The sequence below is a fragment of the Macaca mulatta genome, chromosome 8 (assembly GCF_049350105.2).
Source record: "Macaca mulatta isolate MMU2019108-1 chromosome 8, T2T-MMU8v2.0, whole genome shotgun sequence".
NCBI classification, from domain to species: domain Eukaryota; kingdom Metazoa; phylum Chordata; class Mammalia; order Primates; family Cercopithecidae; genus Macaca; species Macaca mulatta.
This window is the reverse complement of record NC_133413.1, coordinates 78,046,628-78,072,685: the sequence shown is the minus strand read 5'-3', so window position 1 is coordinate 78,072,685 and position 26,058 is coordinate 78,046,628. Positions and strand designations below refer to the sequence as shown.

At 41.7% G+C, this 26,058-nt stretch overlaps 1 protein-coding gene across 1 annotated transcript in view; it reads right to left on the bottom strand.

The window, feature by feature from the left end:
• Positions 1 to 3,273: 3,273 nt before the first annotated feature.
• LOC144330803 (uncharacterized) overlaps positions 3,274 to 26,058 on the bottom strand; it is a 32,541-nt gene continuing 9,756 nt past the window's right edge. The window contains exon 3 of the mRNA XM_077943753.1: positions 3,274 to 4,776. The gene's annotated coding sequence lies outside the window, so the exon portion shown is untranslated. The remainder of the gene's footprint in view (positions 4,777 to 26,058) is intronic.

The window sequence follows — 26,058 nt, the reverse complement described above, 5'->3', positions numbered from 1 at the left end:
GCAGGGGGTGGATCTCACAAAGTAAGTTCTCAAGGGTGGTGAGAATTACAAAGAACCTTCTTAAGGGTGGGGGAGATTACAAAGTACATTGATCAGTTAGGGTGGGGCAGAAACAAATCACAATGGTGGAATGTCATCAGTTAAGGCTATTTTCACTTCTTTTGTGGATCTTCAGTTGCTTCAGGCCATCTGGATGTATACGTGCAGGTAACAGGGGATATAATGGCTTAACTTGGCCTCAGAGGCCTGACACTATTGTTTACATTTGTGTAATCTTAGAACACTGACCCAAATTATTAGACTATATGTATAAAACAAGTTCTCTTTTTCACATAACTCAGTAGGCTGAAGCATGATTAATACAAGTGTGAACACCTCCAGGCTTCGTTACTGCCAATGACTCCTGTTTTCATTGGAACACCCTCTGATTCTTCCCATAAACAAAGCTTTCACTTTCTGGCCAAATTTGGTCAACTCATGAATCAGCACACACTAATACATTTACTCCACTTCTACAGGCAATTTGAATGGGAAATAGAGGAACCTTCACTGGCTTTTCAGTAGCCAATTATTATATTCAAAGTAGCCTTGTTGATTATTAGCTGATCTAAAAGTAGAGCATGTCTTACAGGTCTATAGTTATCCAGAAAACTCCACTCCCTATATGTGTATTATCCCACTTTATTTTTATTTATTTATTTTTTTTGAGACGGAGTCTCGCTCTGTCACCCAGGCTGGAGTGCAGTGGCCGGATCTCAGCTCACTGCAAGCTCCGCCTCCCGGGTTTACGCCATTCTCCGGCCTCAGCCTCCCGAGTAGCTGGGACTACAGGCGCCCGCCACCTCGCCCGGCTGATTTTTTGTATTTCTTAATAGAGACGGGGTTTCACCGTGTTAGCCAGGATGGTCTCGATCTCCTGACCTCGTGATCCGCCCGTCTCGGCCTCCCTATCCCACTTTAAAGTGGAGGAACAGCCTATTACATGTACAGCCACTTGCCAAACAACATTTTGGTCAACGGCACATAAGTAATCCCATCAGATAAAAGGTCCTATCGCCTAGTGACACTGTAGCCATCATAGCCATCACAGCCTTCACAGCCAGTGATGTAGCACAAGGCATTACTCACCTGTTTGTGGTGATGGTGTAAACAAACCTACTGCACTGCCAATTGTATAAAAGTATATCACACACAATTATGCACAGTACTTCATACTTGCTAGTGATAATAAATGACTGTTACTGGTTTACATATTTCAGGTCCTTTAGGTGGTATTCCGAAAGAAGACATTGTTGTCATAGGAGATGACAGCTCCATGCCTGTTATTGCCCCTGAAGACCTTCCAGTGGGACAAAATGTGGAGGTGTGGCATTGATGATCCCGGCCCAGTGTAGTCATAGGCTAATGTGTGTGCTTGTGTTTTAGTTTTTAACAAAAAAGCCTAAAAAGTAAAAATTAAAATAAAAAATTTTTTAAATAGATAAAGGTGTATTATAGATTCAAGATGTAAAGAAAGAAAATATTTTGTACAGCTGTACAATGTGTGTTTTAAGCTAAGTTTTATTACAAATGAGTGAAAAAGCTTTTCAAAATTTGAAAGTTTATAAAGCAAAAAAGTTATAGTAGGCAAAAAGTTGCTTAACGGTACACTTCTCAGAATGTATCCCAAAAGTTTATTATTGAAGAAAGACAAATATATTTTTAATAAATTGAGTGTAGCCTCAGTGTAACTGTAAGTGTAACTTTATGAAGTCTACAGTAGTGTGCAGTAATGACCTCGGCCTTCACGTTCACTCACCACTCACTGACTCACCCAGAGCAACTTCCAGTCCTGCAGGCTCCATTCATGGCATGTGCCCTATATAAGAGAACCATTTGAAACATCTTTTATGTCATATTTTTACTGTACCTTTTCGATGTTTAGATATATTTAGATACATAAATCCTAACCATTGTGTTACAGTTGCCTACAGTTTTCAGTACAGTAATGTGCTGTGCAGGTGCGTAGCTATACTAACTAGCCTAGGTGTGTAAGGCTATACCATCTAGGGTTATGTAAGTACACTCTATGACGTTCACACAGTGACAAAACTGCCTCATGGTGTATTTTTCAGAATGTAACCCCATGGTTAAGAGACACATGACTGCATTACATATTTGCATATATGTGAACCTTAAAAAGAACAGAAAGTCACATAATAAAATGTTTGTGATTACCATTTCTGAATACAGGGATTATTAGTGCCAACGACACCCCAAAGATGTTTGTGTCCTAATCCCTAGAATCTGTGAATTTGTTACTTCACATGGCAAAGAAGAATTAAGGTTACACATGCTAATCAGCAAACTGATAATCCTAGATTATCCTGGATCATTCATGTTGGCCCAATGTAATTGCAAGGGTCTTTAAAAGTTGAAAGAGGGAGGCAGAAGAGAGTCAGAGGAAGATGTGACTAATGATCAAAGAGACACAAAGTTGCTGGCTTTGAAGATGAATGAAGGGTCCACAAGCTAAAGAATGTGGGTAGGCTGGGCATGGTGGCTCATGCCCGTAATCCCAACACTTTGGGAGGGCAAGGTGGGCAGATTGCTTGAGCCTAGGAGTTTGAGTCCAGTCTGGGCAACATGGCAAAACCCTGCCTCTACAAAAAATTAAAGAAAAAAAAAATTAGCCAGGAGTGGTGACACACCTGTGTCCCAGCTACCCAGGAGGCTGAGGCAGAAGGATCACCTGAGCCCAGGAAATTGAGGCAGTAATGATGTAATTGCACTCCAGCCTGGGCAACAGAACAAGACCCTGTCTCAAAAAAAAAAAAAAAAAAAAAAAAAAGAGTGTAGGCAGCCCCCATGAGCTGGAAAAGGCAAAGAAACACATTCTCCAGTAGAGTCTCCAGAATGAACACAGCCCCGCTGATGCCTTGATTTTAGCTCAGTAAGACCTAGGTCAGACTTCTGACCTCCAGAACTGTAAGATGAATTTATGTTTGTTTTAAGCCATTAAATGTGTGGTAATTTGTGGCAGCAGCAGTAGGAAATGACTGCAATAGCTGATTCTGGTTGTTGTTTTTCTGGGGAACTTAAAAGCAAGATAGTTTGATATGTTCCAAATTTTATAGAATGTATATGTATTATCTTTATAACTGGGGAAATCTAATGCTTGTTTTTGAACATAATACTAAAATGGTAGTGAGGGCTGCGGTAGAAAGTATTGAACTTTTAGGATCACATTTAACAACACCACAGTTGCTCCTTGATGTCTAACTCCATTTATTGAGAAATTGGACTTATTATAATCAATAACTCACAGACAATTAAGACCCAATTTAACAGAAAGTTATTGAGGACCTGCAGAGTACCAGCCACCGTCTGGATCTGTCCACTGACATGGATCTTTTCCATGGAATTCCTTAGTTGGCAGAGGATGGCATTTCCTAGTGGGATAGTGTGCAGCCACTTCCTAGCACACTTTCCCTGTGCAAGCTTGCTCTGCTGTGCTGGGTGGCTGTGGTGTCGTTCTGGCAGTAGGGGCTGCTGCTGGTCCAGATTGAAGAGGAGGAGCTGATGGTTTGAGGGATGATGTCGGACAGAGTAGAAGTGGAGTTAATACTATGGGGATTGGTGGAAGAGGTAGTGGTGCTGATAGGAGAGGGGTCTGGGTGAGTAGAGGCGATGAACTGTTTCACAATTCGTCACAATTAGGACACTGCAGTGCTACAAAGATGTCCTTGTTGTTGCAACACATTGATTTCTGCATCCTTCTTTGGTTATTTCTGACCAGTTCAGGCGGACCAGAGAGAAGGTGGCGGTAATGTGTCTGAATGCAGAGGTTGAATAACCACCTTCTTCTTTTCTTCATTTCCTCCCAGCTCCGCAGCATGTTACACAAAGCTCCCGGTGCTTTGTCTAGCATAACTTTCAGACTCCTGTTTTCTCTCTCCAGGCACTGTTTACTAGCACACCATCAACTCTTCATTCCCCACCTTACTGCCGAGACTCAAACTGTCAACTCTGTCTCTACCTTGTTTCCTCAGCCTGGAACACCCTTCTCCCCACTTAAAATTATTTTATCCTTCAGAGCTCAAATCAAATGCTAACTGCTTCTTACAACAATAAGTGAAGCCATCTGCCAGGACTTTCCTATATATTATCTAATCCATTTCATTTTGAGTCTTAAGCTTTCTCATCTTCCTGTTGTGTGTGCGTTTGAACCTGGAATCCGTATGGTACTTGGTGCTGCTGTATAAAACCTCCCCTCAGTCAGAACCCGTTACTCTTGCCTCTTTGTTATCACTTATTTCATCCTGCTTCACAATTAGTTACTGTTTTATGTGTTTGCATCTCCTTCTGCCTCTGCTGTCAGCTTTTTGAGGACTGGTACCTTGTCTTAGCCTGCTGTGAGATGCGTCTCTGTGGCATGTAAGATGTCGTGCTTTATAACAGGCAGGCAGGCAGGCCAATATGTACACATAAAATATACACATATATTAACTTACAGATCAAGGATTTCTTCTCCAGCTTCTTCTCCCAGCCGGGAATTTTTATAGAGTCCCAAGGTTTCGAAAAGGTTAGAATTTTCCACCCTACCACTTCCTCTTAATGTGGAAAGTTCATGGGTGTGTCACAGACTGGAGTTAGGAAATGTTGCTAAAACTGTCACTTGCTACTACTATTTTTTTTTTTTAAGACTTTAGCTAGCAGGACCTGTTGCTTAATGAAGTGGAGTAATGAACCTTGTAGAAATGGCTCTAGGATTTCAAGGTGGGGTGGATAATGTCACTGGAAAGGAAGTATGAGAAAATAATTAACTCCAACACGCAAGAGACCACCCCTTCCCCTCCCAGCTGAAGTCACCTTTGACTTATAAACATGTTTTTGGGTAGAGGTGGGAGGTGGGCAGACAGGATATGGGAGACTGGTTTGACTTGTTGGCTCTAATGCTCTGACCAATTAGGCAAGAGTAGTTGAAGTCAGATTTGAGACTCTTTGCAGGAGGTTATTGAAGAGTTTCTAACCCATTAAAAGAAGCATGGATATAAATGAAAACTAGGTAAATTTCACAGAAACGTTTTTGGTCATTGGAAGAGCAAGTGGGTATGAATGAAACTTTTTTTTTTTTTTTTTTTTGAGACAGAGTCTCGCTCTGTCACCCAGGCTGGAGTGCAGTGGCGCAATCTTGGCTCACTGCAATCTCCGCCTCCCAGGCTCAAGCGATTCTCCTGCCTCTGCCTCCTGAGTAGGTGGGATTACAGGCGTGCACCACCACAGGGTTTCTCCATGTTGGTCAGGCTGGTCTCGAACTCCTGACCTTGTGATCTTCCCGCCTCGGCCTCCCAAAGTGCTGGGATTACAGGCGTGAGCCACTGCACCTGACCTTTTTTTTTTTTTTCCCCCTGAGAGACAGTCTTGCTCTGTCGCCCAGGCTGGAGTGCAGTGGCACCATCTCAGCTCACTGCACTCTGCCTCCCTGGTTCAAGCAATTCTCCTGCCTCAGCTTCAGCTTCCCAAGTAGCTGGGACTACAGATGTGCGCCACCACACCTGGCTAATTTTTGTATTTTTTAGTAAAGATGGGATTTCACCATATGTTGGCCAGGCTGGTCTTGAACTCCTGACCTCAGGTGATCCACCCACCTGGGCCTCCCAAAGCGCTGTGATTACAAGCGTGAGCCACCGCACACGGCCCTGAATAATTAAAGCAAATAAATGTTTGATGTCCTGCAGCAATGGCATCTCTTCAAAATACACTGTTAGTTTGCCCCTAAGTGAGGCAAGACTAGTGTGTGCTCACAAAATAATCCTAATGTGAGAAATACAAAGATATACCTCTCTTGCCAAAATCTACATATTTCCAAAGTTCAGGATTATTTTTATGTCTCTATGCTTTGAAAGAATACTGTGTGTATGCATATGTGTAAATATTTTTTCATTTATTTCACTATATCATGTGTTTCACAAAATGACGTAAACATTTAACAAAGAAAAACAAGATAATATATTTCCCCAAAATAAAGCTTTCCTCATACCTTTTTTGTTTTTTTTCTAAAACAAGTGTTTCCAGAAACAAAGACTTCTTTTTGTGGAATGTATTTTTCCATTTACAAATGGGATGAAGGGATGAGTTAAAAGAGCCATAACTGTTGGGCACTGACTAGCATAGAAAGCAGTAGAACACTTCGGTTGTTTTTCCTCCCCTCTCTCCTAATGACCTTCTCTTCTCCATCCAGGGAGTGAATGATTGTCTACTTCCCCAGCACACCTCCTCCTACTCTCTGGGAATAAGAACAGGCTGGGCCAGGCGTGGTGGCTTACTCCTGTAATGCCAGCACTTTGAGAGGGCAAAGTGGGCGGATCACTTGAGGTCAGGAGTTCGAGACCAGCCTGGCCAACATGGTGAAACCCCTTCCCTACTAAAAATACAAAATTAGCTGGGCATGGTGGTGCATGCCACCAGCTGCTCGGGAGGCTGAGGCAGAATTACTTGAACCCAGGAGGTTGCAGTGAGTTGAGATCGTGCCACTGCCCTCAGCCTGGGCAACAAAACAAGACTCTGTCAAAAAAAAAAAAAAAGAAAAGAAAAAAGGAAGAGTCATACAAAAGTCGGGTTACATATTCTGGAACGAAACACACTTAATCTTCAACTATCAAAGTAGAAAGGAAAAGCAATAATTTATAAATTCCATCATTTTTCTTACCCAGACTTTCTCTCTGAAACATACATCTGGTTACAAAAAATGTTAGCCAAAGGGCATATTTTAGGATATTTAAGAATTTCTTTTTTTTTTTTTTTTTTTTTTGAGACGGAGTCTTGCTCTGTCGCCCAGGCTGGAGTGCAGTGGCCGGATCTCAGCTCACTGCAAGCTCCGCCTCCCGGGTTCGGGCCATTCTCCTGTCTCAGCCTCCTGAGTAGCTGGGACTACAGGCGCCCGCCACCTCGCCCGGCTAGTTTTTTGTATTTTTTAGTAGAGACGGGGTTTCACCGTGTTAGCCAGGATGGTCTCGATCTCCTGACCTAGTGATCCGCCCGCCTCGGCCTCCCAAAGTGCTGGGATTACAGGCTTGAGCCACCGTGCCCGGCCGATATTTAAGAATTTCTAAAGGGGGAAGAGTCTCGGATTCTACCCACCCTTTCCAATGGCCAGTGTTGTCACTGAAGTTTAGCAACAGTGTTACAGTTTTAAAGATAAATGGTGGCCGGGCGCGGTGGCTCAAGCCTGTAATCCCAGCACTTTGGGAGGCCGAGACGGGCGGATCACGAGGTCGGGAGATCGAGACCATCCTGGCTAACACAGTGAAACCCCGTCTCTACTAAAAAATACAAAAAGTAGCCGGGCGAGGTGGCAGGCGCCTGTAGTCCCAGCTACTCGGGAGGCTGAGGCAGGAGAATGGCGTAAACCCGGGAGGCAGAGCTTGCAGTGAGCTGAGATCCGGCCACTGCACTCCAGCCTGGGCGACAGAGTGAGACTCCGTCTCAAAAAAAAAAAAAAAAAAAAAAAAAAAGATAAATGGTGATTTCCAAGACTATTAGTGACCCAGGATCCTTCTAGTTCTCCTTTCAGAGAAAATATAGTGGGGAAAAAAAGCAGGGAAAGGGAGTGGAACAGGAGTAGGAAATTTTGCAGACACATTCTTCAGGTTAATGTTTATTGACATAACCAGGCTTCAAGTCACAGTTAACAACTATCAAAGTCCTAATTATATTACACAGAACAAATCTAACCTCCTCTAGCAGTGGTTCTCAAAGTTTAGTGCATCCAAATTACCATAAAGACTTGCTGAGACAGATTGCTGGCCCCACCCCCAAAATGTCAGATTCAGTAGGCAAGTTGGGGTGTGGGGGACAAGTATTTGCTTTTTTTTTTTTTTGGCGACAGTGTCTGGCTCTGTCACCCAGGCTGAAGTGCAGTGGCATGATCTGGCCTCACTGCAAGCTTCACCTCCCGGGTTCAAGCCATTCTCCTGCCTCAGCCTCCCGAGTAGTTGGGATTACAGGCATGTGTCACCATGCCCGACTAATTTTTGTATTTTTAGTAGAGATGGGATTTCACCATTTTGGCCAGGTTGGTCTCGAACTCCTGACTTCAGGTAATCCGCCTGCCTCAGCCTCCCAAAATAGTGGGATTACAGGCATGAGCTATGGCACCAGGCCAAGTATTTGCTTTTTTTTTTTTTTTTTTTTGAGACGGAGTCTCTCTCTGTCGCCCAGGCTGGAGTGCGGTGGCACGATCTCGGCTCACTGCAAGCTCCGCCTCTCTGGTTCACGCCATTATCATTCCTCAGCCTCCCGAGTAGCTGGGACTATAGGCGCCCACCACTATGCCCGGCTAATTTTTTGTATTTTTAGTAGAGACGGAGTTTCACCGTGTTAGCCAGGAGGGTCTCGATCTCCTGACCTCGTGATCCGCCCGCCTCCCAAAGTGCTGGGATTACAGGCGTGAGCCACCGCACCCGGCCAAGTTTTTGCATTTCTAAGAAGTTCCCAGGTGATAAGGATGCTGTTAGCCTATAATCCCCACTTTCAGGGCCGCTGTCCTATAGTAGTTATTCTCAATTCTGATTCTGCATCAGAAGACTCTTGTGAGGTTTTTAATAAAATCTTAATACCTTGGCACCACCCCAGACCCACCAAGACAGAACCTCTGGGGTTGGTCTTGCCAAAGATTAAAAACAAAAAAAAATGCTGGTCACTAGTGAAAGTGGATAGTTAACAGAGAGTTAAAAGGTGGGGTGAAGTCTATGCATTGAAACTACTGCAGTAGGAAAGAGGGGGCAGTGTGAAGCCTCACTGGGGCACAAGGCAGATTTTTTTTTTTTTTTTTTTTTGAGACGGAGTCTCTCTCTGTTGCCCAGACTGGAGTGCAATGGCGCGATCTCAGTTCACTGCAAACTCTGCCTCTAGGGTTCAAGCAATTGTCCTGCCTCAGCCTCCCCAGTAGCTGGAACTACAGGTGTGCACCACCATGCCCAGCTAATTTTTTGTATTTTTAGTAGAGACGGGGTTTCATCATTTTAGCCAGGATGGTCTCGATCTCCTGACCTCGTGATCTACCTGCTGCAGCCTCCCAGGGGTGCTGGGATTACAGGTATGAGGCACTACATCCAGCCAGGCAGGAGACTTTTTAAAGGCGGGTGGTGCTGAAGGCAAAGTGCTGAAGGGTGTGAACGGGGCACTGGTGCATGTGACTAGGCCATCTGGTGGTTTGTTAATTGGCACTACCTGGAGAAGAAACAAATGTCTGGTAGCTTCGTGATAGAAGAGGCAGCGGTGTAAGTTAGAATACCGCATCTACCAAGGTTAGGCCCTTCCCATCCACAGGGACAAGATCAAGAGTGAGAATTATCTCCTTGAAGGGCCTGAGAGCTTGAGAAGACAGTTCTGGGTGGTAGATTTACATTTCAAAGGGTCAGAGGAAGGATTTATAATTGCAGGCTTTCTAAAGTAACTGTTCTAAGAGGGGGTCCAGGGACCTATATGCCTGTCACCACGTTTTGGCTGGAACAAACAGTAAGTAATTCTCCTTGCAGCATGGAGCTTTCTCATAGGCAGGAACTTAAGGGAGCTGGAGTTGTAATGCTAAGGATGTGGACTTGAGCTGTTAGAAACTATGCTACTATCTGTTCCAGTCTCTTAGTGCATGTGGGGTGGGGGTGGGAGGTAAATTGGGAGTGGGCAAAATCATTTGTACATAGAGTCAGCAGTTTCTACAGGCCAAGCTTGTGGTTCAGTTAAGAAGAGGGTTCAGAGGAACCTGGCTAGAGTTTGGGTAAGGAGAGAGTTTTTGTCCATCTGGTTATCTGTGGGTTGAAACAAGTCTATGGATGATTCTAGTAGTAACTGCCCAATGGGTTCACCTTGCCCGCTGCCTAGAGAGAGCTGATTTATCAAGACAAGGAAATTGCGATAGAGAAAGTAATTCACGTAGAGCAGCTGTGCAGGAGACCGGAGTTTTATTGTTACTTAAATCAGTCTCCCCAAGCATTTGGGGAGCAGAGTTTTCAAGGACAACTTAGTGGGTCGGGGGAAGCCAGTGAGCCAGGAGTGCTGATAGGTCCGGGATGAAATCAATTGAAGCTGTCTTCTTATGCTGAGTGGGGGCCACAAGATCAGATGAGCCAGTTAAGCGATCCAGGTGGTGCCAGCTAATCCATCAAGTGCAGGGTTTGCAAATATCTCAAGCACTGATTTTCGAAGCAGCTTAGGGAGGGTCAGAATCTTGTAGCCTCCAGCTTCATGACTCCTGAACCACAATTTCTAATCTTGTGGCTAATTTCTTAGCCCTACAAAGGCAGCCTAGTCCCCAGGCAAGGAGGTTTGTTTTGGGAAAGGGCTGTTATTGTCTTTGTTTTTGTTTGTTTTTGAGACAGAGTCTCAGTCTCGCCCTGTAGCCCAGGTTGGAGTGCAGTGGTGTGATCTCGGCTCACTGCAACCTCCACCTCCTGGGTTCTAGTGATTCTCCTGCCTCAGCCTCCTGAGTAGCTGCGATTACAGGGATGCGCCACTACGGCCAGCTAATTTTTGTATTTTTAGTAGAGATAGGGTTTCGCCATGTTGGCCAGGATGGTCTCAAACTCCTGACCTTAAGTGATGTACCCACCTCGGCCTCCCAAAGTTCTGGGATTACAGGTGTGAGCCACTGCGCCCAGCCATCTTTGTTTTAAACTATAAACTATAAACTAAGTTTTTCCCAAGGTTAGTTCAGCCATTACATCCACGAATGAATAAGGACAGCATGGAGGTTAGAAGCAAGATGGAGTGGTTAGGTTAGATCTCTTTCACTGTCTCAGTCATAATTTTGCAAAGGCGGTTTCACAGTGATCAGGGTTGAAAACCAATTCCTATACAGTACTAGTATAGAGGTAAAGTTTGCTAAAATGCATTTATTTTATAAGTTGTTCCCGATACTTACACAACTGTAGATGCAATTAGCAAACAGGAAGGTTTTCTGCACTACAGTATGGTGTGGACATGTATGGAGAGTTTCAAAGCAGCTACAGTTACCTTGTATTTTATAAAGTGGCATTTTAGTCAAGTTGCAAATCAAGGAAGATAAGGGACTGAGCAGTAATTTTAACAAACACCCTGAGTTTGGTTTTCTTCCGCCTCAATATTTAAAAATGTATATTCACGAACATCTGACTATTGACTATGAGAGACCTACTGCAAGCCTCCAGACCACCCCCCTCCAAAAAAACAAAAACCACACATATCTCCAGGGCAAATCATATCAAATGATAAACCCTTGGTTTAAGCATTTTTGTTTAGGGGAATTAAATTAAAATAAACACCAAATAGAGCCTTGAAAGGGACAAAAATTAAAAAGAAAATGCGTGAGGGGAGAATTTCTTTGACGATGATAGGGCTGAGCTGGTTATGAGAACTGCTATCACCTGAACTGTGTTCCCTGCAATCCCAAATTCATATGTTGAAGCCCTACCCTGCAAAGTGATGGTATTTGGAGACAGGGCTTTTAGGAGATAGTTCAGATTCAATGTGATCATGTTTACTGGAAAGGGGTCCCAATCCAGACCCCAACAGAGGGCTCCTGGATCTCATGCAAGAAAGAATTCGAGGCAAGTCTATAAAGTGAAAGCAAGTTTATTAAGAAAGTAAAGGAATAACAGAATGGCTACTCCATAGGCCGAGCAGCAGCATGGGCCACTGGTTGCCCATTTTTATGGTTATTTCTTGATCATATGCTAAACAAGGGGGTGGATTATTCATGAGTTTTCTGGGAAAGGGGTGGGCAACTCCAGGAACTGAGAGTACCTTCCCATTTTAGACCATATAGGGTAACTTCCTGACGTTGCCATGGCATTTGTAAACTGTCGTGTGGCGCTGGTAGGAATGTCTCTTAGCAAGCTAATGTACTATAATTAGTGTATAATGAGCAGTGAGGATGATCAGAGGTCACTTTTGTCACCATCTTGGTTTTGGTGGGTTTTGGCCAGCCTCCTTTTTTATTTTTTTAGACAGAGTCTTGCTCTGTCACCCAGGCTGGAGTGCAGTGGAGCAATCTTGGCTCACTGCAACCTCTGCCTCCCAGGTTCAAGCGATTCTCCTGCCTCAGCCTTCCGAGTAGCTGGGACTACAGGTGTGTGCCACCACACCCAGCTTTTTTTTTACATTTTTTGTAGAGATAGGGTTTCACCATGTTGGCCAGGCTGGTCTCAAACTCCTAACCTCAAGTGATCTGTTCACCTCAGCCTCACAAAGTGCCGGATCACAGGGGTGAGCCACCGCGTCCCTTGGCCAGCTTCTTTACTGTAACCTGTTTTATCAGCAAGGTCTTTATGACCTGTATCTTGTGGTAACTTCCTATCTCCTCCTGTGACTCAGAATACCTTAACCTCCTAAGAATGCAGCCCAGAAGGTCTCAGCCTTATTTTACCCAGCCCCTATTCAAGATGGAGTCCCTCTGGTTTAAATGCCTCTGACAGTCATACATGTGGGATCCTAATGCAATGGGATTGGTGGCCTTATAAGAAGAGGAAGAGAGAGAAATCTTTCTCTCCAATGAGCATGACTGAGAAAAGGCCATGTGAGGACACAGTGAGAAGGCATCTGCAAGCCAGCAAGACAGCCCTCACCAGAAACCGAGTCAGCCAGCATTTGATCTTGAACTTCTCAACCTCCAGATCTGTGAGAAATACATTTCTATCATTTAAGCTACCCAGGCTATGGTACTTTGATATGGCATCCTTCACAAATTAAGACAGGATAATTTATTCGTTCATTAACTTCATTCATTAACCATCCCTTTTTTAAGGCACTAGAGATATGGCAATGACCAAATTAAAGCTCCAGTCTTTGAGGAGTTTATATTCTAGTAGGAAAAATAACAAGCAAGTCAACAAATAAAATAGTATTGTGTGAGAAATGATAAGTGATGGGGAGAAATAAAGCAGGGGAAAAAGGGGTGGGGAGCAGCTATTTTATGTAGAGTGGTCAAGGAAGACCTCGCTTATCAGATGATGTTTAAGCAGAGACCCGAAGGACATGAACTTTGGGTTCTCTGGAGGAACAGGATCCTGGGCAGAGGGAACAAGTGCAAAGGTCTGGAAACAGAGCATGCTAAGTTCAGGGAATAGCAAGGAGGCCAGTGTGTCTGGGGCTGAGCAAGCCAGGTGGAGAGTAGTAGCAGCTGAGTGACCATGGCAGGAGCTGTGTTGTGCAGAGCCTTATAGGCCTGTGTTAGGGCTCTGGCTCTAATTCTGAGTAAAATGAGAAGCCATTTGTCTTAATCCATTTTGTGTTGTCATAACAGAATACCACAGACTAGCTAACTTATAAAGAAAATAAATGTATTTCTTATAGTTCTAGAGGCTGAGAAATCCAAGAGCATGGTGCCAGCACCTAGCGAGGGCCTTCTTGCTGCATCATCCCATGGCAGAAGACATACAACAAGAGAGCCCTATGTGAGAGAGAGCAAAAGAGAAAGGGGGCCTGAACTTTTCTTTTTTTTTTTCTTTTTTTTTTTTTTGAGACAAAGTCTCATTCTTTCACCCAGGCTGGAGTGCAGTGGCGTGATCTCAGCTCACTGCAACCTCTGCCTCCTTGGTTCAAGCGAATCTCATGCCTCAGCCTCCAGAGTAGCTGGGACTACAGGCACATGTCACCACCCCCAGGTAATTTTTGTATTTTTAGTAGAGACAGGGTTTCACCATGTTGGCCAGGCTGGTCTCAAACTCCTGACCTCAAGTGATCTGCTTGCCTTGGCCTCACAAAGGGCTGGGATTACAGGCATGAACCACTGCACCCGGCCTTGAATTCACTTTTTTAACAAGTCTACTCCCATGATAACTAATTTACTCTTGCAATAACGACATTAATCCACTCTTGACCTAATCACCTCTTATTAGGCCCCACTCCGAATACTGCTGCAGTGGGGATTAAGTTTCCAATGCGTGAATTTTGAGAGACGTATTCAAATCACAGCACCACTGAAGGGTGTAGAAGTCATGAGTGACATGATTTGACTTCCATTTAGAAGATACATTCTTATTGTTGGATAAACGGTGGTGGGATGGGGGAAAAAGTAGAAGCAGAGAGACTTGATTGAAAGTGGATAGATGGCTATCGAGAGTTTTAGTCTATTTTGGTTTGATTTTTGAGACAGCTAATGGTTTTATCTTTTTGCAGGCCTCAAACAATGATTTTGTTCATATTACTGGGTTATTTAAAAATTAAATAGAAAATATATTACATTTTTATTTATGCTTAGGAGCTATGATTTCTCTTTGACTTTAGGTTCTAGGGTATTTATAAGATTTCCATCAGTTCTCAACCTCATGGAAGCCTACTCGGTGCCCTTTTGCTCTCTATCCTGAAAAACCATCAATTTGCCTAATATCCTAGGGCTACTGGCATTGTCTTTATCCAACTCCATCCTGCCTGTTGGAGCAGTACTTCTCATACATACTTTCAAGTGCATGTAAATCCTCTGGGAGAACCTTGTTAAAGTGCTGATTGTGATTCTATAGGTCTAGGGTGGGGCACAATGATTCTGCATTTCTAGCCAGCTTCTGATTCTATTGATCCTTGGACAACACTTTGAGTAGCAGTATCAGAGTAGTGGAAGGATCCTACACACTTTAGGCATTCTTTTAGTGAAGAAAAAAATCAGACAAATGTGTACAATGAGAAATTTATTCTTCTGTGCATTTCTACTGGGAATGCTGGACCCCAAGAAGAAAATATAGTTATTGTTTCTTTTTTTCCCAGGCAGTTATTTTTTTTTTTAAATGTAGACACTCTTTGTTGAACAAATAGAAAGTAATTTTAAGTTTTAATTTGTTTTTTTTAATAGGTAAAGCATTCACAGGGTTCAATATGTAAAATATATAAAATGGCCACCAGTGATATATTCCAACTCTTATCCCTGAATAATGTAATTACTCATTCTTCTGTTCCTTTGTATTCTTTAAGGGTCTTTTTTTTTTTTTTTTTCCCCCTAAGAGACAGAGTCTTGCTCTGTTGCCCAGGCTGGAGTGCTGAAGGGCAGTGGCACAATCATGGCTCACAGCAGCCTCAAACTCCTGGCTCAAGCAATCCTCCCACCTCAGCCTCCAGAGTAGTTGGGACTACAGGCACATGCCACCATGCCTGGTTAATTTTTTCACTTTTTTTGTATACACAAGGTCTTGCTACGTTGCCCAGGCTGGCCTGGAACTCCAGACCTCAAGAGATCCTCCCACCTTAGCCTCCCAAAGTGCTGGGATTACAGGTGTGAGCCACCTTGCCCAGAGATAGTCTAAGTGCTTTTTTTTTGTTTTTGTTTTTGTTTTTTGAGACGTAGTTTTGCTCTTGTTGCCCAGGCTGGACTGCAATAGTGTGACCTCGGCTCACTGTAACCTCCGCCTCCCGGATTCAAGCAATTCTCCTGCCTCAGCCTCCTGAGTAGCTGGGATTACAGGCGTGCACCAGTACTCCTGGCTAATTTTTTGTATTTTTAGTAGAAACGGGCTTTCACCATGTTGGCTAGGCTGGTCGGGAACTCCTGACCTCAGGTGATCCACCCGCCTAGACCTCCCAAAGTGCTGGGATTACAGGCGTGAGCCACAGTGCCTGACCGATAGTCTAAGTCTTATAAGTAAATATACATGTATGTATCTATGTGTGTATGCGTAAGTATAAAATTTTCCCCTTTTTGCATAAATAATAGCATGTTTTGCCTACTATTCTCAAGTTTGCTTTATACACCTGATATATTAAGATATTTGAGACCATTCCATACCAGTACATTAAAAGCATCTTCATTCTTTATTACAGCTACATAGTATCCCATTAGATGGATGTACCACAATTTATTTTACTAGTCTCAAAATATAGTTTTAAATTAATATAATTGCAATTGAGAACTCTAAAAACAAATTACAATCCAGTTGTCCAACCACAGAGGAAATATATTTATAAACAAGATAAATACTAAATTATTATTCTTATAAATACTAAATTATCATTCTTATAATAAATTTAATATTTTCTTAAATATTTAAAAAACTTAAGACTTAGCTCCTCATCAGTGGTGATATTTTAAAAAAGAAAACAATATTGACTTATCTCAGTATGTAAGGGATTCTGTTGGGGTTATGAATGGTATGTTAGGAAATATCAGAAACTCTTCAGGTTGAAACAATGATAAATCACCAAAAAGAGCTTTGAATGTATGTGTGAATAGGGTTCCAAAAAATGTAACTTATTGCAGTGGAATCATTTATATGCCTCAAGAGCCTTACTTGCTTATAGGTGAGTAGAATTGTGTATAATTGTCCAGAAAATTCAGTTCATGTCGTAGCTGGAAACTTTAGCCTCTTTACTAACCAGACCTTCCTTTGCTCAATACTGCTTATATTTTTCTACTGCTTGACGTAGCAAACCTGTGTTTCTTTTAAATTATAAAATAAAAACCTCTAGAATTAATCATCTCTCTCTGCCTTATATTCAGTGAGTTCTGATTTAGTAGTCCCATATAAATAAAAGTGATATTTAGTGGTATTGAAAGTAAAGTTTAAAAATATATTATCATAGCGTAAAACTGATGTGTTTTTGTGAGCAGGTCTATGAATTTACACACACGGATGTGTAGATTTCTACACCATCACAATCAGAATAGAGAATATGTGGTCGGGCGCAGTGGCTCACGCCTGTAATCCCAGCACTTTGAGAGGCCGAGGCGGGCAGATCACGAGGTCAGGAGATAGAGACCAGCCTGGACAACATAGTGAAACCCTGTCTCTACTAAAAATACAAAAATTAGCCGGGCGTGGTGGCAGGCACCTGTAGTCCCAGCTACTCGGGAGGCTGAAGCAGGAGAATCGCTTGAACCCAGGAGGCAGAGGCTGCGGTGAGCTGAGATTTCGCCACTGCATTCCAGCCTAGGCAACAGAGCGAGACTCTGTCTCAAAGAAAAAAAAAAAAAAAAAAGAAAAAGAAAAAAGATAGAGAATATGCTCATCACTCCCAGTCCCCTAAATTACATTACATCTCTTTATATACACCTCCTACCTCCACATATGATAGGTGATAACCACTGATGTTTTCATCTCTATAGTTTGGCCTTTTTCAGAATATCATAGAAATGAATAATATAGTATAAAACCTTTTGAAATTATCTTCTTTCACTCAGCAAAATGCTTTTGAGATTCATCCAAGTTGTTGCATGTATCAATAATTTGTCCTTTTATATTGCTCAGCACTAGAACATTGTATAGATATGCCAGTGTTTGTTTATCCATTTACCCAAAGAAAGACAAAATTTGAATTGTTTCCAATTTTTAGTGAGTATGAACAGAGTTACACATATGTGTACATGTTTTTGGGTGAACGTAAGTTTTAATTTCCCTAGGTTACGTAAATATCTAGCAGTAGGAATGCTGGGTCATGGGTTAAGTGTTGGTTTAACTTTATAAGCAAGTGCCAAAATTGTTTTCCCAACTTGTTGTACCATTCTGCATTTCTGCCAGCAATGTATGAGAGTTCAGATTGATCTACATCCCCTCTGGCACTTGATATTGCAGCATTTTTTATTTCAGCCATTTTAATAGGTGTATAGTAGTAACTCATTGTGGTTTTATTTTGCATTTCCTTAATAGGTAATGATGTTGAACATTTTTTCTTATGCTTGTTTACCATTGTACATCCTCTTTACTGAAGTGTCCAAGTATTCTACCAATTTTTGAGTTGGGTTGCTTGATATTTTTATTGTTGATTTTTGAGAATTTTAAATATATGTATTCTAAATACAAGCCATTTGTCAAATATGTGATTTTCAAAATTTTCTTCCATTTTATAACTTGTCTTTTTTTGCTCTTAACACTTTACAGAGCAAAAGTTTTAAATTTTGTGAAGTCCAGTGTATCAGTTTTTTTCTTTTATAGATCATGCTTTGGTGTTAACCCCACAAACTTTTTGCCTAACACCAACTCATGAAGATTTTCTCCTATGTTTATTCATCAAAATTTTATAGATTTACATTCAGCTCTATGATCTATTTTTTTTGTATAAAATGTGATAGATTGACGCCCTTTCTTTCACATATAGATATCTAATGGTTTCCATATCGTTTCCTGAGAAGATTATTCTGTCTTCATATAATTGACTTTGAACCTTTGTCAAAAATCAACTGACTACACAAACACACACACACACACACACAGACACACACACACACACACACACACACACACACACATATATATATATATATATATTTTTTTTTTTTTTTGAAAGAGGGTCTCACTCCCATCGCCCACGCTGGAGTGCAGTGGTGCAATCATGGCTCACTGCAGCCTAGACTTCCAGGGCTCAGGTGATCGTCCCACCTCAGCCTCTCAAGTAGCTGGACTACAGGTACTTATCACTGTGTCTGGCTAATTTTTTGTATTTTTTATAGAGAGGGGGTTTTGCCATGTTGCCCAGCCTGGTCTCAAACTCCTGGTCTCAGGTGATCCTGCCAGCCTCAGCCTCCCAAAGTGCTGGGATTACCAGCATGAGCCACTGCACCTGGCCACAACTGGCTATATTTCTGTGGGTTTGTATCTGGACTTCCTATTCTGTGATCAATGTGTCTGTCCCTCAGCCAATACCCTAATGTCTTATTGTAACTTTATGTTGTCTCAACAGTGGGTATTGTCATTCCTCCAATTTTATTCTTTTTAAAAATTGTATGACTTTTCTAGTTACACTGCCTTTCCATGTACATTTTAGAATCAGCTTGTGTATAACCACATAATTGGAATTCTGCTAAACCTACAGACCAACTGACATCTTCCAATCCATGAACATATGTCTCCCTGTTTATTTAAGCTTTTATTCCCTTCATCAACGTATTTTGAAAATAATTATTTTAATTTTTGTGGGTACATAGTAAGTGTACATATTTATGTGGTACATGAGATGTTTTGATACAGAGATGCAATGCATGATAATCGCATCATGTAAAATAGGGTATCCATTCCCTCAAGCATTTACCTTTTGTGTTACAAAGAATCCAATTATACTATTTTAGTTATTTTTAAATGCACAATTAAATTATTAGACTATAGTCACCCTGTTATCGAATACTAGGTAACATTTTGTATTCAGCATATGGCTTGTATATATGTTTTGTTAGATTTATAATCAAGTATTTCATTTTTTGGCTTTAGTGTAAATAGAGTTTTTAAAATTTTAGTTTCTAGTTGTACATGACAATATATAAAAACAGAATTGAGGTCAGGCACAGTGGCTCACACCTGTAATCCCAGCACTTTGGGAGGCTGAGGCGGGTAGATGACGAGGTCAGGAATTCAAGACCAGCCTGACCAACATGGTGAAACCCTGTCTCTACTAAAAAAAATACAAAAATTAGCTGGGTGTAGTGGCAGGTGCCTGTAATCCCAGCTACTTGGGAGGCTGAGGCAGGAAAATTGCATGAACCCCGGAGGCGGAGGTTGCAGTGAGCCAAGATTGCGCCACTGCACTCCAGCCCGGGTGACAGAGCAAGACTCTGTCTCAAAAAAACAAAAACAAACAAACCAAAAAAACCCCAGGACTTCACCAAGATGGCCAAATAGGAACAGCTCTGGTCTGCAGCTCCCAGCATGATTGACACAGAAGACAGGTGATTTCTGCATTTCCAACTGAGGTACCTGGTTCATCTCACCGGGACTAGTTGGACAGTGGGTGCAGCCCACAGAGGGTGATCTGAAGCAGGGCGGGGCATCGCCTCATCTGGGAAGCACAAGGGGTTGGGGGATTTCCCTTTCCTAGCCAAGGGAAGCCAGGATAGACTACCTGGAAAAACGGGGTACTCCTGCCCAAATACTGCACTTTTCCCAAGGTCTTAGCAACTGACAGACAAGGTGAGTCTCTCCCATGCCTGGCTCAGCAGTCTGAGATTGATCTGTGAGATGGCAGCCTGGCTGGGGGAGGGGCATCCACCATTGCTGAGGCTTGAGTAGGTAAACAAAGTGGCCTGGAAGCTCTAACTGGGCAGAGCCCACCACAGCTCAACAAGGTCTGCTGCCTCTAGACTCCACCTCTGTGGGCAGGGCATAGCTGAACAAAAGGAGCAGACAACTTTTGCAGACTTAAACGTCCCTGTCTGACAGCTCTGAAGAGAGTAGCAGTTCTCCCACCATGGCGTTTGAGCTCTGAGAATGGACAGACTGCCTCAAGTGGGTCCTTGAGCCCTGTGTAGCCTAACTGGAAGACGCCTCCCAATAGGGGCCGACAGATACCTCCTACAGGTGGCTGCCCCTCTGGGGCGAAGATTCCAGAGGAAGGATCAGGCAGCAATATTTACTATTCTGCAATATTTGCTGTTCTGTAGCCTCCACTGGTGACACACAGGCAAACAGGGTCTGGAGTGGAACTCCAGCAAACTCCAACAGACCTGCAGCTGAGGGACCTAACTGTTAGAAGGAAAACTAACAAACAGAAAGGAATAGCATCAACATCAACAAAAAGGTCATCTACACCAAAATCCCATCTGTAGGTCACCATCGTCAAAGACCAAAGGTAGATAAAACCACAAAGATGGGAGAAACCAAAGCAGAAAAGCTGAAAATTCTAAAAATCAGAGCACCTCTTCTCCTCCAAAGGATCATAACTCCTCGCCAGCAACAGAACAAAGCTGAACAGAGAATGACTTTGATGAGTTGACAGAAGTAGGCTTCAGAAGGTCGGTAATAACAAACTTCTCCGAGCTAAAGGAGGATGTTTGAACCCATCGCAAGGAAGCTAAAAACCTGAAAAAAGATTAGATGAATGGCTAACTAGAATAAACAGTGTAAAGAAGACCTTAAATGACCTGATGGAGTCGAAAACCACAGCACGAGAACTTTGTGACGCATGCACAAGCTTCAGTAGCCGATTCGATCAAGTGGAAGAAAGGGTATCAGCAACTGAAGATCAAATTAATGAAATAAAGCAAGTAGACAAGGTTAGAGAAAAAAGAGTAAAAAGAAGTTAACAAAGCCTCCAAGAAATATGGGACTATGTGAAAAGACCAAATCTACGTCTGATTGGTATACCTGAAAGTGATGGGGAGAATGGAACCAAGTTGGAAAACACTCTTCAGGATATTATCCAGGAGAACTTCCCCAACCTAGCAAGGCAGGCTAACATTCAAATTCAGGAAATACAGAGAACATCACAAAGATACTCCTTGAGAAGAGTGACTCATAGACACATACTTGTCATATTCACCAAGGTTGAAATGAAGGAAAAAGTGTTAAAGGCAGCCAGAGAGAAAGGTTGAGCTACCCACAAAGGGAAGCCCAGCAGACTAACAGTGGATCTCTCAACAGAAACCCTACAAGCCAGAAGAGAGTGGGGGCCAATATTCAACATTCTTAAAGAAAAGAAGTTTCAACCCAGAATTTCATATCCAGCCAAACTAAGCTTCATAAGTGAAGGAGAAATAAAATCCTTTACAGACAAGCAAATGCTGAGAGATTTTGTCACCACCAGGCCTGCCTTACAAGAGCTCCTGAAGGAAGCACTAAACAACCAGTACCAACCACTGCAAAAACATGCCAAATTGTAAAGACCATCAATGCTATGAAGAAACTGCATCAATTAACAGGCAAATTAACCAGTGAACATCATAATGACAGGATCAAATTCACACATAACAATATTAACCTTAAATGTAAATGGGCTACATCCCCCAATTAAAAGACACAGACTGACACATTGGATAAAGAGTCAAGACTCATCAGTGTGCTGTATTCAGGAGACCCATCTCACGTGCAAAGACACACACAGGCTCAAAATAAAGGGATGGAGGAAGATCTACTAAGTAAATGGAAAGCAAAAAAATGCAGGGGTTGCAATCCTAGTCTCTGATAAAATAGACTTTAAACCAACAAAGATCAAAAGAGACAAAGAAGGCCATTACATAATGGGAAAGGGATCAATTCAACAAGAAGAGTTAACTATCCTAAATATATATGCATCCAATACAGGAGCACCCAGATTCATAAAGCAAGTCCTTAGAGACCTACAAAGAGACTTAGACTCCCACACAATAATAATGGGAGACTTTAACACCCCACTGTCAATATTAGACAGATCAACGGGACAGAAGGTTAACAAGGATATCCAGGACCTGAACTCAGCTCTGCAAAAAGCAGACCTAATAGACATCTACAGAACTCTCCACCCCAAATCAACAGAATATACATTCTTCTCAGCACCACATCACACTTATTCTAAAATTGATCACATAATTGGAAGTAAAGCACTCCTCAGCAAATGTAAAAGAACAGAAATCACAACAAACTGTCTCTCAGACCACAGTGCAATCAAATTAGAACTCAGGATTAAGAAACTCACTCAAAACTGCACTATGTGGAAACTGAACAACTTGCTCCTGAATGACTACAGGGTAAATAACGAAATGAAGGCAGAAATAAAGATGTTCTTTGAAACCAATGAGAACAAAGACACAACATACCAGAATATCTGGGACACATTTAAAGCATTGTGTAGATGGAAATTTATAGCACTAAATGCCCACGAGAGAAAGCAGGAAAGATCTAAAATCGACACCCTAACATCACAATTAAAAGAACTAGAGAACCAAGAGCAAACAAATTCAAAAGCTAGCAGAAGGCAAGAAATAACTAAGATCAGAGCAGAACTGAAAGAGATAGAGATACAAACACTCTTCAAAAACTCAATGAATCCAGAAGCTGGTTTTTTGAAAAGCTCAACAAAATTGATAGACTACTAGCAAGACTAATAAAGAAGAAAAGAGAGAAGAATCAAATAGACACAATAAAAAATGATAAAGGGGATATCACCGCCAATCCCACAGAAATACAAACTACCACCAGAGAATACTACAAACACCTCTATGCAAATAAAGCAGAAAATCTAGAAGAAATGGATAAATTCCTGGACACATGCAACTTCCCAAGACTAAATCAGGAAGAAGTTGAATCTCTGAATAGACCAAGAACAGGGTCTGAAATTGAGGCAATAATTAATAGCCTGGCAACCAAAACAATCCAGGACCAGAAGGATTCACATCCAAATTCTACCAGAGGTACAAAGAGGAGCTGGTACCATTCCTTCTGAAACTATTCCAATCAATAGAAAAAGAGGGAATCCTCCCTAACTCATTTTATGAGGCCAACATCATCCTAATACGAAAGCCTGGCAAAGACACAACAAAAAAAGAGAATTTTTAGACCAATATCCCTGATGAACATCAATGCAAAAATCCTTAATAAAATACTGGCAAACTGAATCCAGCAGCACATCAAAAAGCTTATCCAGCACGATCAAGTCAGCTTCATCCCTGGGATGCAAGGCTGGTTCAACACACACAAATCAATAAACGTAATCCAGCATATAAATAGAACCAAAGACAAAAACCACATGATTATCTCAAGAGATGCAGAAAAGGCCTTCGACAAAATTCAACAGCCATTCATGCTAAAAACTCTCAATAAACTAGGTATTGATGGAACGTATCTCAAAATAATAAGAGTTATTTATGACAAACCCACAGCCAGTATCATACTGAATGGGCAAAAACTGGAAGCATTCCCTTTGAAAACCGGCACAAGACAAGGATGCCCTGTCTCACCACTCCTATTCGACATAGTGTTGGAAGTTCTGGCCAGGGCAGTCATGCAAGAGAAAGAAATAAAGGGTATTCAATTAGGAAATAAGGAAGTCAAATTGTCCCTGTTTGCAGATAACATGATTGTATATTTAGAAAACCTCATCGTCTCAGCCCAAAGTCTCCTTAAGCTGACAAGCAACTTTGGCATGGTCTCAGGACACAAAATCAATGTGCAAAAATCACCAGCATTCCTATACACCATTAACAGACAGAGATCCAAATCATGAGTGAACTCCCATTCACAATTGCTACAAAGATAATAAAATACCTAGGAATCTAACTTACAAGGGATGTGAAGGACCTCTTCAAGGAGAACTACAAACCACTGCTCAACAAAATAAAAGAGGATGCAAACAAATGGAAGAATATTCCATGCTCATGGATAGTAAGAATCAATATCGTGAAAATGACCATACTGCCCAAAGTAATTTATAGGTTCAATGCCATCCCCATCAAGCTACTAATGACTTTCTTCACAGAATTGGAAAAAACTACTTTAAAGTTCATATGAAACCAAAAAGAGCCGGCATTGCCAAGACAATCCTAAGCAAAAAGAACAAAGCTGGAGGCATCACGCTACCTGACTTCAAACTATACTACAAGGCTACAGTAACCAAAACAGCATGGTACTGGTACCAAAACAGAGATATAGACCGATGGAAGAGAACAGAGGCCTCAGAAACAACACCAGACATCTACAACCATCTGATCTTTGACAAACCTGACAAAAACAAGAAATGGGGAAGGGATTCCCTATTTAATAAATGGTGCTGGGAAAACTGACTAGCCATATGTAGAAAGCTGAAACTGGATCAATCTCTTCCTTACACCTTATACAAAAATTAATTCAAGATGGATTAAAGACTTAAATGTTAGACCTAAAACCATAAAAACCCTAGAAGAAAACCTAGGCAATACCATTGAGGACATAGGCATGGGCAAGGACTTCATGACTATAACACCAAAAGCAATGGCAGCAAAAGCCAAAATAGACAAATGGGATCTACTTAAACTAAAGAGCTTCTGCACAGCAAAAGAAACTACCATCGGAGTGAACAGGCAACCTACAGAATGGAAGAAAATTTTTGCAATCTACCCATCTGACAAAGGGTTAATAGCCAGAATCTACTAAGAACTCAAACAAACTTACAAGAAAAAAACAAATGATCCCATCAAAAAGTGGGCAAAGGATATAAACAGACACTTCTCAAAAGAAGACATCTATGCAGCCAACAGACAAATGAAAAAATGCTCATTATCACTGGTCATCAGAGAAATACAAATCAAAACCACAATGAGATACCATCTCACGTCAGTTAGAATGGCAATCATTAAACAGTCAGGAAACAACAGGTGCTGGAGAGGATGTGGAGAAATAGGAACGCTTTTACACTGTTAGTGGGAGTGTAAATTAGTTCAACCATTGTGGAAGCCAGTGTGGCGATTCCTCAAGGATCTAGAACTAGAATTATCATTTGACCCAGGCATCCCATTACTGGGTATATACCCAAAGGATTATAAATCATGCTACTATAAAGACACATGCACATGTATGTTTATTGTGGCACTGTTCACAATAGCAAAGACTTGGAACCAACCCAAATATCTATCAATGATAGACTGGATTAAGAAAATGTGGCACATATGCATCGTGGAATACTACGTAGCCATAAAAAAGGATGAGTTCATGTCATTTGCAGGAACATGGATGAAGCTGGAAACCATCATTCTCAGCAAACTATCACAAGGACAGAAAACCAAACATTGCATGTTCTCACTCATAGGTGGGAATTGAACAATGAGATCAGTTGGACACAGGGTGGGGAACATCACACACCAGGGCCTGTCGGGGGGTGGGGGCTGGGGGAGGGATAGCATTAGGAGATATACCTAATGTAAATGATGAGTTGATGGGTACAGCAAACCAACATGGCACATGTATACCTATGTATCAAACCTGCACGTTGTGCACATGTACCATAGAACTTAAAGTATAATGATAATAAAAAAAAATAGAATTCATTTTCATTCACTGACTTCGTATCCTGTGAAGTTGTTAAACTCAATTGTAAGTTCTAGGAGGTTTTTTTTTTGTAGGTTCCTACATATACAATTATGCTGACTGAGTAAGGACAGTTTGTTTCTTCCATTCTAGCCTGTGTGTCTTTTCTTTTCCTTGCCTAATTATACTGGTTAGGACTTCCAGTATACTGTTGAATAGGAGTCTTGAGAGTAAACGTCCTTGCCTTCTTTCCATTCACGGCATTCAAGTTTTTGCCATTAAGTATAATGTTGCTTGTAGTTGGTCTTTTTTAAGATATTCTTTATCAGGTTGAGTATGTTTGCTGAGAGTTTTTAGCATAAGTGGATGCTGAATTTTATTAAATGCTTATTCTGCATCAAATGATGTTATCAGGTCGTTTTTATTTTTATTTTTTTGA